At 45.4% G+C, this 14628-nt stretch overlaps 1 protein-coding gene across 1 annotated transcript in view; it reads right to left on the reverse strand.

Annotated features, from left to right (window-relative positions):
* Positions 1 to 14628, reverse strand: part of SYCP2L (synaptonemal complex protein 2 like) — a 1302345-nt gene that overhangs the window by 1012696 nt on the left and 275021 nt on the right. The gene's annotated exons all lie outside the window — the stretch shown is intronic.

Here is a 14628-nt window from a genome sequence, read left to right on the forward strand (position 1 = left end):
AGTCTCAGATGGCCAAAAAGGTCCAGAGAGACCATCATCAGGACTCAGTGTTGGGAAGGAATCAATCCTGTAGATACTTGTCTCCAAAGTATATCTTGACGGTATAAAGACACAGCCAAATTGCCTTATGCAATGATTAAATCACACAGAAAACAACTCAAGGATGGGTCAATCAATCAGAACTCTGGATGAGACCATCCTGATAATTTCTGCGATACGACCATCGACAATGGAATGGACCACATATTCCCACCCTTTGCCATGCCCTGGATTGAAATTCCATGGCTTTGATGGGTGTTTCAAACGTGGTATGGGATTTATCACTGCATGGACACACAAAACTATGTCCCCATCCATTCCTGCCCACAAAAAGTTCACTTGTGCTCTCCTTTTCATAGCAGATATGAATGAAAGAATTGGTTTTATAAATGAATTAATTGGTTTTATAAAGCACCCAATTCCCGAATGTGCCTTAGGGATAAGCGGATCAAGATGGACAGAGGGGAAGGGACCCACGAAGTGGATCACCAAACAACTAGAGCTCAGACAGCGGAAACAGCTTTAGCTCCTTTCTGAACAGCTGCAGGCTGTTTTGGGAGCGGATGGCCAGAGGGAGGGAATTCCATAACTTTCCCCCCTGGAATGTCAAAGTTCTCCCACCCCATTTTAATCGCTTGATTCTCGGAATCTGAACCTTATGCTCCGTGCTAGATTTCAACGTTCTGCTAGGTGTATACTATGTGAATAGCTCCTGAAAATAGAGGGGGCTGGTTCCATGAAGTGCCTTATGCATTAGGCACAGAGTTTTGAAAGAAATTCTCCACTCCACTGGGTGCCAGTGCAGGCCATGCAGTAAATGCGACACCGGTTTGAACTTAGGGATGTTCAAAAGTGTTCTGGCCACCGCATTTGAGAGACTGCAATTGTTTATCAAGTATTTCGGAATACCTAGATAGTGTGTATTGCAATAATCTAGCTTAGACCCAACTACGGTCAACATTACAGTCTTCTGAAGTTCTACTGGAATAAACGAGAGTATTTTTTATAGAATCTGTAGCAGAAAATAGCCTCCCGAGGTCACTGCATTAATCTGAGCACTGAAGCATAGTTTGGTGTCAAAGATGACTCCCAGAATTTAGCCTTCAGAACTGGCTTTGGTAAATACCCCAACTCCTGGGGCCACCAAGATGCGTTAGAGAAGGCGGTTTCATTCCCAAAAAGCAATACTTCCGTTTTGCCGGAGTTTAGCTTTAGGCAGTTCTCCTCCATCCAGCCTGCAACTGTGGACATGCATCTGCAGAAATTGGTGGCGTCATTTTCAACCTGGGATGATACAGACACCACAATCTGTGTGTCATCAGCGTAAGAGAGCACGGACCATCCAAAACTCACAATAAGCTGTACCAAAGGGGTGACAAACATTAAAACATGTTGGACTAAGTGCCGATCCCTGTGGGATGCCACCAATACTTTCATGCATCAAATACGTTAACCTAGAACGCATTGCGCCTGGAACCACCAACATTCCGCACCTCCTGACAACCATCTACTACCAACAACTCAGTCCAAACCTTCTTGTAGTCACAACTCCAGGCAGTCCACATTGACACCATTGACCTCCTACAGATTTAAAATAACCAGTTGAAGAATTCTGTTGGCAACGCTTTGCTCAGAAACTGCACCCCTGCACAACTCTTCCACACTGGCTACCACCTAATCCTTATCTGCTGGTTCATTCTCACAATGAATATACAAACCTGACAAATTGCCTGCCTTCACGTTTTTTGTGCGTGAAACATAGTTGATTTTAAAGTTATATTCCTGCAGATGGTATAGGCATTTGGCAATTCTGGGAGTTGCCCTTACAGCACCTCTGGTGGAAAACCGTTCAACCAATGACTTGTGGTTAGTACGCATCTCAAATACAGTCATCCAGACACATATTTTAAAATGCTCCATGTCCCACCAGCAAGCCAATGCCTCCTTCTCTATGGTGGAGTAAGTCCCTTCAGCTCCTCTTAAAGTCAGTGAGGCAAGTGCTCCCACCCTCTCCTGGGATGCCTTCTGCTGCATCAGCACTGCTGCTAGACAATACGCACTGGCATCTGCCACCACTACGGTCTTATCTTGTGGGTCAAAGGGTTTCAAAACCACTGCTTTGACAATTGTTACCTCAAATGCCTCAAACGCCAACTGACACTCCTTGGTCCATTTGCACTTCACTCCCTTTTTCATTAAAAGGCACAGCACATATACCTTGTCTGAGAAATGTTCCACAAACTTGGATCAGATAGGACTAGACCCAGCAAAGAGTGAAGCTGTTCCTTGTCTGCAGGCAAAGGGGCTTTTTCAATAGCTTCAACCAACTTAAGCTTAGGCTGAATACCTTCGCAAGATAATATGTGCCCTAAGTATTCCACTTCCTGTACACAAAACTTGTACTTCTCCTTGCTCACAGTCAACCTTGCACTCGCCAGTTTTTCCTGTACCGTTTCTCAAACGCTATAGTGCCTCACTTTGTCAGGAACACACCCGGAGAATGTTGACCCGAAAGAACGACACATTAGCCATACCCTTCAGGACACACTGCATCACATGATAGAATACTGCAGACGCTAACATGAAGGGCAGGCGGAAAACCTAAGTGCCCCCTCAGGTATTATGAAGAACATAAGATGCTTTGACTCAGAATGTGGTACAAAAGGGTGTGGTGATGGATGGAGCATCTGAACCAATCAAACACTCCCACCCAGTCAAAAGATCTGGGTTTAATCCATCACCGTTCTTTAGCCCACTCTGCCACCCCAGTTCAGACATGGCTATATGCAAATCAGTCTGACCCTGTGCCTCATGGGAACAGTCCCATGCCATGCCTTCCCTGGACCGGAAACAAGCTTCCGAGGACCAGTTTCTGGCATTACAGCCTTCTTCAGCCCGGCTTGCTTGAATCCAGTGGCAAAGTGAGCAAGGGACTCACGTCAGAGCATACCCTGCCACACTTATGGCAGCCAAAGCGGTACAAAAGGGGGTGGTGATGGACGGAGCATCTGAACCAATCAAACACTCACACCCAGTCAAAAGATCTGGGTTTAATCCATCACCCTTCTTTAGCCCACTCTGCCACCCCAGTTCAGACATGGCTATATGCAAATCAGTCTGACCCTGTGCCTTATGGGAACAGTCCAGCCCAAACTGCCAAGCCATGCCTTCCCTGGACCGGAAACAAGCTTCCGAAGACCGGTTTCTGGCATTACAGCCTTCTCCAGCCCGGCTTGCTTGAATCCAGTGGCAAAGTGAGCAAGGGACTCACGTCTGAGCATACCCTGCCAAACTTTTTCCAAATGTTCTGGTGTTTCATGTGGAATCAGCCTTTCATAAAAGAATTTGATGAGTGAGCCAAGGTGTTCACCAGGGCACCAACACTTTGATTTCAGTACCCTGATGTCTCAGCTGGTGAATTGATGGCATTAAGGATTAGCTCAAGCCTGAAGAAGCCAATGCCTATTGTGGGGAAGAACCATGCAATCCAGTGCTTTCACCATACAAGGTGGTTGGTGACATATTACAGCTCACCTGTGCTGGTGAGGTCACTCTGAGAGTTCATGTATATTTGCCTTTCGAATACCTACTGAGGATTTCCAAGTCAAAAAAACGGATGTACCCTGCAGTGGGTCATCACTATTGTTTTGCATAAGTAAGAGATGGGCGTTGGGAATACTCCTCCTGATGGTGGTACCAGCTGCACAGAGTCTAGCAGGAAATAGGAGCAAATTAGCTGCATGACCCAGGCCACAACATCTAATATCACTGTGCATCCCCTAAAGGGACAGTTTGAGGACAGAAGTTAAATTAGTGGAGAATCAGCTTTACAGGATACTGCTGCTTGAATGAACACTATGGAAGTATTAAGCAAATGAAGGTCATGTCGTGTGTGAGTCCGAATTGCTATTTGAACATGCATGTAAACAACAATTTTTCTGCTCAGGCAATTCAGTTCTTTGTAATACGCTATAAACGTGTCCCTGGCTCAACCAACTTTATTACATTACCAGAAGTAATTAAGTGAACATGCCCTTCAAGTCACCTATTTTATGTTCCTCTATTATTTAGAAATCAGAATAAGTAGCTGCTCCAGTGAAATGTGATATTTTCTTTCACATGCACACTTGAATGGCAGTGAGCAAAATACTAGTGCGGGAGAAATTAAAAAGGCATTGCTTTCAATGCAGAGTATATGGAAGGCTGTCAGATCACTGTGTGCAAGCCATGTTACTCTCCCAAAGCATGACCCCTCATTATTCCTGGAACCACCTCCCAGCACCCAAATCTAGTTGCATAGTTGTATGTCAAAATATAGTTCCAAGTCTATTGCGCTACTTCTACCATAATGTTGTGGGCAAATTACTGATGACCTAAATATTGAGAAGTTAAGTGCATATAGGTAAGTATAGGTTAACGTTTGTTAAATACATATCTACGTAGAGTGACAAAACATCTAGATCTATGTATATTACACAGTAGCAGTTACCACTATGTCATTATAGTTAGGTCAGAGTTTCCATAGGAAGAGCATGCATTTGCTAATAATTTTGGCGCCGTCTGACAAATATGCACAATACTTTCCCCCCAAAAAAGTTCACCATCTCAGCTCCTTCATGGAAAGTTTCATGCTGGTCCATAAAGCGGGGGAAAACAAAATGTTTTCCTGCGTTAATACCTGTAGGAATCTTTGCTCTCCAATAGAATAAAACTGCTGAAGAGAATTACACCAGATTTGGCAGAAAGTTACAAATTTACACAGAAAGCATTCTTTTTGCGATTTGGTATAAATTCGTTCAGCTATTTGAAAAATGATCATGGTAAGGGGTCCTCAGGGTGGCATGCAGAGTTTAAACATGCTAGATATATCACGACGGTTGGTTTTCTAATTGGCTGGGGGAGGTTTTTCTCCTATTAGCCAATTTGTTAATGTTTTAATGGGCTGGCCACTTCTCTTAAGGAAATGTTGCAGCCCACATAACAGGAGTCTGGGAGTCTATTCTGGGGTCCTGAAAGAACAAGTTACTTACCTTCGGTAATGATGTATCTGTAAGTGACATATGTAGTGATAGATTCCTTACCTTTGAATTACCCCAAGTGTCAGACTGGAACAGTAGAAATTTTTTCGGAGCAGTACCCCTGCGTGTCAGTAGGTGGTGTTAGTCGACTATGCGCCTGTCATTGGAGTCGTGGTTGCCGGGATGACATCGCGGTGTACACTTACATGCCGCCCGAGTGCTGACGTCAGTTCTGACAAGACTTTTCACACCAGAAGCGCAGAGCCATGCAAGACACTGACCACTGCTACATTTAACTAGGGCCCTGTAAGGGAGTCCCTATCCCCAGAAGTCAGTTCGCAGAACGGGGAGGTTGGGTGGGGCGGCAAGGAATCTTTAACTACATATGACTTACAGACACATCGTTATCGAATGTAAGTAACTTGTTCATCTGAAAGACTGCAGTTATAGATTCCTTACCTTTTAATAGATACCCCAGCAATGCCAACCCTGGTGGTGGGTCTGCAAACTAAGTTCACCCCTAGAAGTCCAGGAGAACAGAACGGCCGAAAAAGCTGTTGCTTCGGATTTTGCTGTTCAGGCAGTTGTGTTTTGTGAAGGTGTTCAGGGAAGCCCATGTGGCTGCCTGGCAGATGTCAACCAGCGGAACTCCACATCCCAATGCAGTAGTGGCTGCCGTCGCCCTGGTAGAGTGGGCGCGCAGTCCTACTGGACGTTCCTTTTTTGTTAAAGGATAACAGATCTTGATGCATATGACCAACGAATCGAGAGATGGTGTGTTTGTGCATGGCCTGATCTTTCTTGGCACCCACATAACTCACGAAGAGTTGAACGACCAACCTGAAGTCTTTAGTGCGGTCAAGGTAGAAGGACAATAAAGAAACAATGTCCTGAGAGGTAAAAATCTATAGACAGTTAAAGCATACATGCACATAGCATTAATAGCAAAGAAAGAAGGAGAAAATTTGTTTGTATGCCAAAAGATAGTTAATCATCTTTATATGTTACATTAATTTCATGGTCAGATTTTATACAGTTAAGAAACAGCACTGTAAAAATTCAATTGGTGACAACCATAAAAAACTTGGTGCAAAAAAGTGTACAAAGTGCAGGTGGCAAAGCAAGTGAAGGTGAACAGTGTGGACGGCGCACTGTGAATAAAGTCCTGGAGACGCTCGCATTCAGCCGGACACGCCGATTCACTCAGCAGCGTTCGTGCTTCAACACAGCTCGATACAGACAGCCGATCAAAGCACTGATCTAACAAGTGCACACCTGCAATCCTCCTACCAACTATGATTCGGTCAGCACAAGTTGCCACAGACTGCTCTTTCCCTCCGAGGATTAACTACTAGATAGCTGATCCTTGCTATCTGTACCAGACTACAGCACGCCTTAAGTCAGACAACCCAGTCCTGATGACGATCCGAAACTACAAGGATCGAAACGCCGTCGACCTAACAGTCTGAATAACAGGCGCACTCCTCAATTGTGGCTCTAAATTTAATTGAAAGAACTTGTACCATTGTGATATCACGGTGTCACATCTACTTTTGAGCCACTTACTGTAAATTATTTGCACTTTATTCACAGTGCGCCGTCCACACTGTTCACCTTCACTTGCGTTGCCACCTGCACTTTGTACACTTTTTTGCACCAAGTTTTTTATGGTTGTCACCAATTGAATTTTTACAGTGCTGTTTCTTAACTGTATAAAATCTGACCATGAAATTAATGTAACATATAAAGATGATTAACTATCTTTTGGCATACAAACACATTTTCTCCTTCTTTCTTTGCTAGTAATGCTATGTGCATGCATGCTTTAACTGTCTATAGATTTTTACCTCTCAGGACATTGTTTCTTTATTGCACCTTACCCACCCAGTCCTGTATTGGTATATGGGTAACACTCCTATGAAATTCACACGGTAGAAGGACAGCGCACGTATTGGGTCCAGACGGTGGCGTTTCTCCTCTTCCTTGGAGGGGTGCAGGGGCGGGAAGAAGGTGGGCAATGTGAGGAACTGACCTATGTGGAAAGAGGTAACAACTTTGGGCAGAAAAGAGGGCCTAGTACGAAGGACCACTTTGCCCGGATGGACAGCAAGAAAGGGAGGTTTGGAAGACAGAGGCTGAAGGTCACTCACCCTGCGAGCAGAGGTGATGGCAAGCAAGAAAGCAGTCTTTAAAGTAAGACGACATAGAGAACAATTATGTAATGGCTCAAAAGAAGCACACAAGATAAGTAAGGACAAGATTCAAGTCTCACTGGGGCATTACAAAAGGCAAATGAGGAAAGATGAGTAACGCCCTTCAGAAATGTGTTTACAATAGAGGACTTGAAAAGCTAAGGCTGATCAGGAAGGCAGAGAAAGGTCAAAATGGCTGAAAGATAGCCTTTAAGGGTGCCCAGAGCATAGCCCTGTTGGGCCAAAGAGAATGAAGAGGAGAACCTCTGAAAGAGGGGCAGAAAGGGGATCCACAGCCTTTGCTGTGCACCATGCCACAAATGTGTTCCATCTACAGGCGAATATGGTCTTAGTGGAGGGATGCCTGGCTGCCAAGAGGACATTACAGACTTTGGGAGGGAGGTCGAAAGCTGTCAACTGTTGCCGCTCAATCTCCACACACTGAGGCAGAGTCTGGACAGGTTCGGTTGGAGGACCGTACCCTGCTGCTGCAACAGAGGATCCTACCAAAGAGGCAGTCCGATTGGAGGATCGATGGCCATGCTCAAGCACTCTGGGTACCGACTATTCGTGCTCAGTCCGGAGCCACAAGAATGACTTGGGCCTGGTCACGCTAGATAATTTTCAGCACTCTGGGTAAAAGTGGTACAGGCGGAAAGGCATATAGGAGGCCGCAATTCCACTTGTGATGAAAGGTGTCGCCGAGCGAGTGCCACCTTGGGAGCTTCAATGTGCAGAACTGCTGACATTGCACGTTCTCTTCTGAGGTGAATAGATCTAACCAAGGTGCTCCCCACTGCTGAAAGAGACCTTGCACCACCTCCGAGTAAAGACGCCATTCTTGAGCCATCATGCACTGGCGGCTGAGTTTGTCCGCCCTGGTGTACAGGGAACCTGCCAGGTGTTGAACCACCAGGGATATGCCCTGATGTTCCAGCAATGTCCAAAGGTGAAGAGCCTCTTCACATAGGGCCCACGACCCCACCCGACCCAGTTTGTTGCAGTACCAAATGGCGATGGTGTTGTCCATGAACACCTGCACTACTCTTCCTCAGACAGAAGGATGGAATGCCTTCAGTGCGAGACTGATTGCCCAGAGTTCCAGAAGGTTGATGTGAAGCTTGGACTCCGCCGGAAACCAGAGACCCCGGATCTCCGTCTCTCCCATGTAACCGCCCCATCCCAGGCGTGACACATCTGTCCACTGTGAACTCTGGTTGGGGAAGGGGGGAGCGATCTGCCGTAGATCCAGTCCTGGTTCGTGAGCCACCACTGCAACGGACGTGCAATCCCATCTGAAATCTGGACGAGATTGGAAAGATTCCCCCGATGCTGCACCCACTGGAACTTCAGGTCCCACTGCAGAGTACGCACATGCCATCTGGCGTGATCCACCAGCAGGTTGCAGGAGGCCATGAGGCCCAGCAGCCTCCTGGTCATTCTCACTTTAATCCGGAATAGAGGCTGAAACATATATTCATAAACATATATGTATCATAGCCTGAATATCCCAGCCTCGCTGCTTGGGAGGATTAGCCCGAAACTGCGCTGTATCCAGACCTGCTCCGATGAAAAGGACCTTCTGAGAGGCAATCAAGTGCGACTTTAGCACATTGATAGTGAACCTCAGTGACTGCAGGAGGTCTGCCGTAGTCTGTAGGTGGGAGACAACAGCCTAGGGTGAGCCCGCCTTCAACCGCCAGTCGTCGAGATAAGGGAAGACTGGAAGCCCTGATCTGCGCAGATGAGCTGCGACCACTGCCATAATTTTCATGAATATCCAAGTGGCTCTGGTAAGGCCACAGGGGAGAATGGTAAACTGTAAATGCTCATGGCCTACCTTGAACCGCAGGTAAGGCCTGTGGGCTGGCAGAACGGGGATGTGAAAATAGGCATCCTGCAAGACCAATGCTACCATCCAGTCTCTGGGATCGTGGGCAGAGAGGACCTGAGCCAACGTGAGCTTTTTGAATTTCGCCTTTCAGAGGAAGCAGTTGAGAGCCATGAGGTCTAAGATAGGACGAAGGCATTTGTCCTTCTTGGGTACCAGAAAGTAGTGGGTATAGCAACCATGACCTACTTCTGGCACAGGGACCCGTTTGAGAAGTCCCTTGGCCAAGAGAGCCGTAACTTCCTGGCGGAGATAGGGCCAAGTGATCCTCCAACATGTGAGATTGCTGGGGGCATGGAGGGAGGGGTAGTCTTAAAGGTGAGGGAGAAGCCCTTTTGGACTATCTGCAAAACCCGCATGTCTGACGTGATGTTTTGCCAGTGGGGGAGGTGATGATGAATCCTATCATCCACTGGCCTCTGATGGCACTGAAAGGTCGGACTAGGAAGGTTTGGAGGCTGCTGCTGAGAGGGTATGGGTGGACTGGCCTGCCCGCTGGCCCCCAGACCCACGTCTCTGGGTCCCACGTCCACACATAGGTCGGGTAGCTTGCGTGGCTCTGTGGCTCGCTTGGGTGGAACGTGGTGGGGCACCCCTTCTGTAGCCATGAAAGGCAGACTGTGTGGGTGAGAGGTTGCCGTGGGGTCGGAGGATATGGCTGTAGCCCTACAATCCTTGATGCGCTGAGTCCGCCTTTTCACCAAACAGGCAACGGCCATCAAAGGGCATGTCCAGAAGTGTGGATTGGACATCGCCTGAAAAAGAAAACAGATGTCCTCAACCAGGCGATGTGCCTCAGGGATACGGACGTGGAAACCCTTCTGCTCAGAGAGTCGGCGGCATCCAGCCCACACCGGGAAGTGAACTTCGCTGCGTCTCGACCCTCAGCCACTGTGCAGGTAAGCCCCACACGGACCTCCTCCGGGCACTGTGGCAGCACTTGCTCAACCCTATCCCACACGGAATGTGTGTAATGGCCCAAGAGGCATGCGCTGTTCACAGACCACAGCCCTAAGCTTATGGAAGAAAAAATCTTCCCAAGGTGGTCCAGCTTCTTGGATTCCCTATCTGGGGGAGCAGTAGGGAATGTGCCTTTCATGGACGAGGCTTGGACCACCAAGCTCTTGGAAGTAGGGTGTCGGGAGAGGAAAAGTGGCTCACCGGGGCCTGGCGGTGGCAACGGGCAATCATCCTGTCCACAGGAGCCCCTGTGATGGGCTTTGCCCAAGTGCCCAGGAAGACATCAGTGAGGGCTTCATTAAAAGGCAGCAGGGGAAGCAAGGGACTCACGTCTGAGCATGGATTCAAGCAAGCCTGGCTGAAGACGGCTAAAATGCCAGAAACCGGTCCTAGGAAGCTTGGTTCCGGTCCAGGGAAGGCATGGCTTGGCAGTTCGGGCTGGACTGTTCCCATGAGGCACAGGGTCAGACTGATTTGCATATGGCCATGTCTGAACTGGGGTGGCAGAGTGGGCTAGAGAACGGTGATGGATTAAACCCAGATCTGTTGACTGGGTGTGAGTGTTTGATTGGTTCAGATGCTCTGTCCATCACCACCCCCTTTTGTACCACTGAGTTCAGTTTCAGGCGGCTGTTTCTCACCCATTCGACAACGGCCTTCATTCCCTTGTGGAGGTTGGTTTTGGCAGTGTGCGGGACCTTGGTGAGGGAGAGGATGATCTGGGTGTCGTCGGCGTAGGAGATGATGTTCAGGTCCATATATCAGTCAGAGATGCTAGGTGCAACTCAAACCTCATTCACATAAGTCAGTGATTTTGTTTATTACATGATAGACGCCGGTTTTATACATAACTGTTGCATGCCTTGGCCTTGAAATAAGAATCTACCATAAAAGTAGCTATAAGTTAGGCATTGTTATAAAGAGCTAGAATTGGGTAGTACCAAATTGCTAATCTAAGAAATCTTTAGATTCCTTTGCCTCATACGGAGTTTGTCGCAGTACGGATGGTACGCATGGCTAATAATTTAACAAGCAGGGAAGGAAATCTATTGACTCGTCCACTGATTACTCAAATGCTTAAAGTGTCAATAAAATCTAGTTGTAAAAGAACAAATTCATGCAACAAAAATCCAACAGTATATCACGATTGTATGAGATGGCGAATGAACCCCCTATGCAGCCACCAGTTACAAAAATATTTATAAAGCAGTTCAACAAAATATTTTATGCTGTCCATGTTTACATAAAGCGGATGGTTCCCAAATCTACAGGACTGACTATGTGCAGGATTTCACAACATTTCTATGCTAGACACCTTCAATTAAGCTTGGTATTGAGTTTGTGGTTATTGTTTTTAGGCTCCGTGCATTATTAGCTGTACCCAAGTGTACCTTGTGATTACCCACATACTTCATGATCTATAGGAATTCGAATAAAATGGTGCTACTGACAGGAGACACTGCTCTCATCCTGGAAACTGCATTGGTATGTGTGACTCAAATGTCATAGAAGCCCTCATTTATCACATAAAAAACCTGCATTCTAACATAAGGGGTTATGCCATGTAAGCCTTATGTTACAAAGGGCTTTGAGAAGTAAGAAGAAGCACATGTACGGGTAGTACACAAACTTCAATCAAGCTGGCAAACCTTTTACCCTCTGCAACGTACACAGGCTCAACAAGCCTACTGAAAATGTCCTCCAATGAAGTTGTGATTTCTGCAGAAGTGGGGGTTGGTAGAGGAAGCTTAAGATATTAGGATCTACAAGTCAGTATGAGTGCCTTGTCCCTTTGTGGACATCCCAAGACCAGGCTGTGATATTCTGTACTCATGCACCATGGCTACTTGTGACATCATCCATGTGTCTGTCCAACTCTGTTCAAGGTTCAGGACTGTTTAGATTCAATTGATGCTGAGCAGTTACTTGGGTTGGCTGTGGTATGGATGTGTTCATCTTTATCTGAAATAAACCTAGATTATATTTTATCATCAATCCTGCGTTCTTCATAATTTCTCCAAGGATTTTACACTGGCATAGTCGGCAGGATATGAACCTGCACGGGGATTTAGGATGTCTCAAAGATTTTAAGCTCAAGATACCCCTTTCCTCTAACTCACAACCATTCACGTGTAAAGCAAGAAATGTTCCATTAGCGGTGAGGGAGGAAATGAAAAGGAAACTGTGTAAACTAAAAGATGGAGGCATCATTGAGGAGGTAACAGCTACGGATTGGCTTTCTCCAGTTGTAGCTGCCCACAAATCTGATGGGTTACTTCGTCTATGTGTGGACTTGAGGCTGTTAAACAAGTGTGTGGTTGTGGACAGATATCCTTTACCCAATATCTCGGAGTTGCTAACATTGTTGTATGGTGCTAAGGTGTTTAGCACCATCGACTTAACTTCAGCTTATTATCAGATTGATTCGGATGAAGATTCCAGGGAATTCACTTAATTCATCACCCCGATTGGTTCTTTTAGGTTGGTACGCATGCCTTTTGGGCTTGTGTCAGCAGCTGCTGTTTTTCATCGCATAATGGAGAAAACTTTGGAAGGTTGTAAGGGCTGCTGTGTTTACAAAGATGACATTTTAGTATTTGCCAAAAACCATGAAAAACATGAAAAATACCTTTATGATGTTTTGTGTAAATTGGGTGATGCTAATCTCACCATAAAATCTGAAAAATGTAAATTTGGTACATCATCAATTCACTACTTAGGGCACACTATCTCACGATATGGTATCACCCCAAAGTCCAGTCTCATTGATACTATAACTCAAATGCCACCTCCAACTTGCAAAGATGAACTAGCCAAGTTTTTTTAGTATGGTTGAATACTACAACAAATTTGTTGAGGGGTTTGCTTAGTTGTCTGCTAATATGAGAAGTTTATTAAAGAAGGGTTTGGAGTTTAAGTGGAATGCTGAGTGTGCTGTGGAGTTTAATATCATTAAGGAGAAACTAAAGTCACCACCTGTTTTAACGAGTTTTGACCCTTGCAAAACCTCTATTGTTACTACTGATGCAAGTCTAAACGGATTAGGAGCTGTTCTCCAACAAGAAGGTAAAGATGGCATGACTACCATTATGTTTGCATCACGTGGGCTAAGGGATCCTGAGTCCAGGTATTCTGTTATTGAGCGTGGAGCTCTGGCTGTTTTTTGGGCCATTAGAACGTTTAAAAAGTTCTTATGGGGTACTAGATTCATAGTGAAGACTGATCACAAGCCTTTATGTGAGACTTTCTCAAAGAAAGGTATTGATCTTATCTCAAGCAGGATCACCAAATGGGTCATCGCTTTGCAAGAATATGATTTTGAAATTAGGTATATTCCAGGTGTTGATAATAATGTTGCAGACACTCTTTCTAGGTTGGTGAATGATTGTCATGATGAGGTGCCTTTAGATGAGTTGGATGATCCTGAGATTCATGTTTGTCTTGTTGATGAAGAGATCATCAGTCAGGAGCAATGGAAGGTATTGTTGTCTTCAGATTCTGTTCTTTGAGAAGTTGTTTCTCTTGTTCACGAGCGTTGGAAGACTAAAAAAAATTGTTCTAGTGAGGCTTTCAAGTTTTGGAGTGTCAAGGATGAGTTGGCAATTTGTGATGGATTGTTATTATGTGGTACCAGACTTGTGCCTCCTTCAGAGGTTCGTGGAAAGTTAATTAACTTTGCACATAAATCACATTCTGGCATATCTAAAACCAAAGAGAGACTATGTGCTTGTTACTGGTGGCCAGGGAAGGATATACTGATTGAGAGAGTTGTCAGAGAATGTTTGGTGTGTGCCCATAGTGATAAGTCGAAGGTTGTGAGGGTTTAACCTATGGTGATCAGAGAGCTTCCTAAGAAACCTTGGAGTGAAATTGCTTTTGATATTGTTGGTCCTGTTCCATCATGATGGTCAGCAAACTTTTATTATGGTTCTTTTGGATTTGTACTCTAGATGGCCTGAGATTCATTTCACACCTAATATTGAGACCTCTCAAGTTATACAGTTTTAAGATTCCCTCATAGCTAGAGAGGGTTATCCAGACTCGATCCTCACAGAAAATTGAGTTCAATTAGTCTCAAAGCAAAGGGAGTGTTATTTGAGGAACAGAGGTATTTGTCATAAAAAATGCTCACTCTATCATCCAGAAACTAATGGCATGATTGAAAGGTTTATTAAAGTGTTAAAGGAGACGCTCTCTTGGGCTAAGTCTTCTGGTCTTAACTGGAAGCAAGAAGCTTTCAAAAAAATTGAGAGAATTATAGATTGACTCCACACTCATCTACTGGGAAGTCTCCTTTTTATCTTTTTAAAGGTAGGGTTCCCAGTACCCTTGTTGAACCTTCATGGGTGAGAGATGTGGGTGAGTCTGTTTCTAAGACTCCTTTAAATGAGCCAGAGTGGTGTTTGAAAGAAAAGCATGAGTGTAAAAAAAGAAACATATCTTTTGATTGCAGGAAATCAACAAAAGTTACTGTGGTGAGAGTTGGGGATTTTGTAGTCATCAAACTTCCTGGTTCTAAAGTTAAATT

This window comes from Lissotriton helveticus, chromosome 4_1 (assembly GCF_964261635.1).
Source record: "Lissotriton helveticus chromosome 4_1, aLisHel1.1, whole genome shotgun sequence".
Classification (NCBI taxonomy): Eukaryota; Metazoa; Chordata; class Amphibia; order Caudata; family Salamandridae; genus Lissotriton; species Lissotriton helveticus.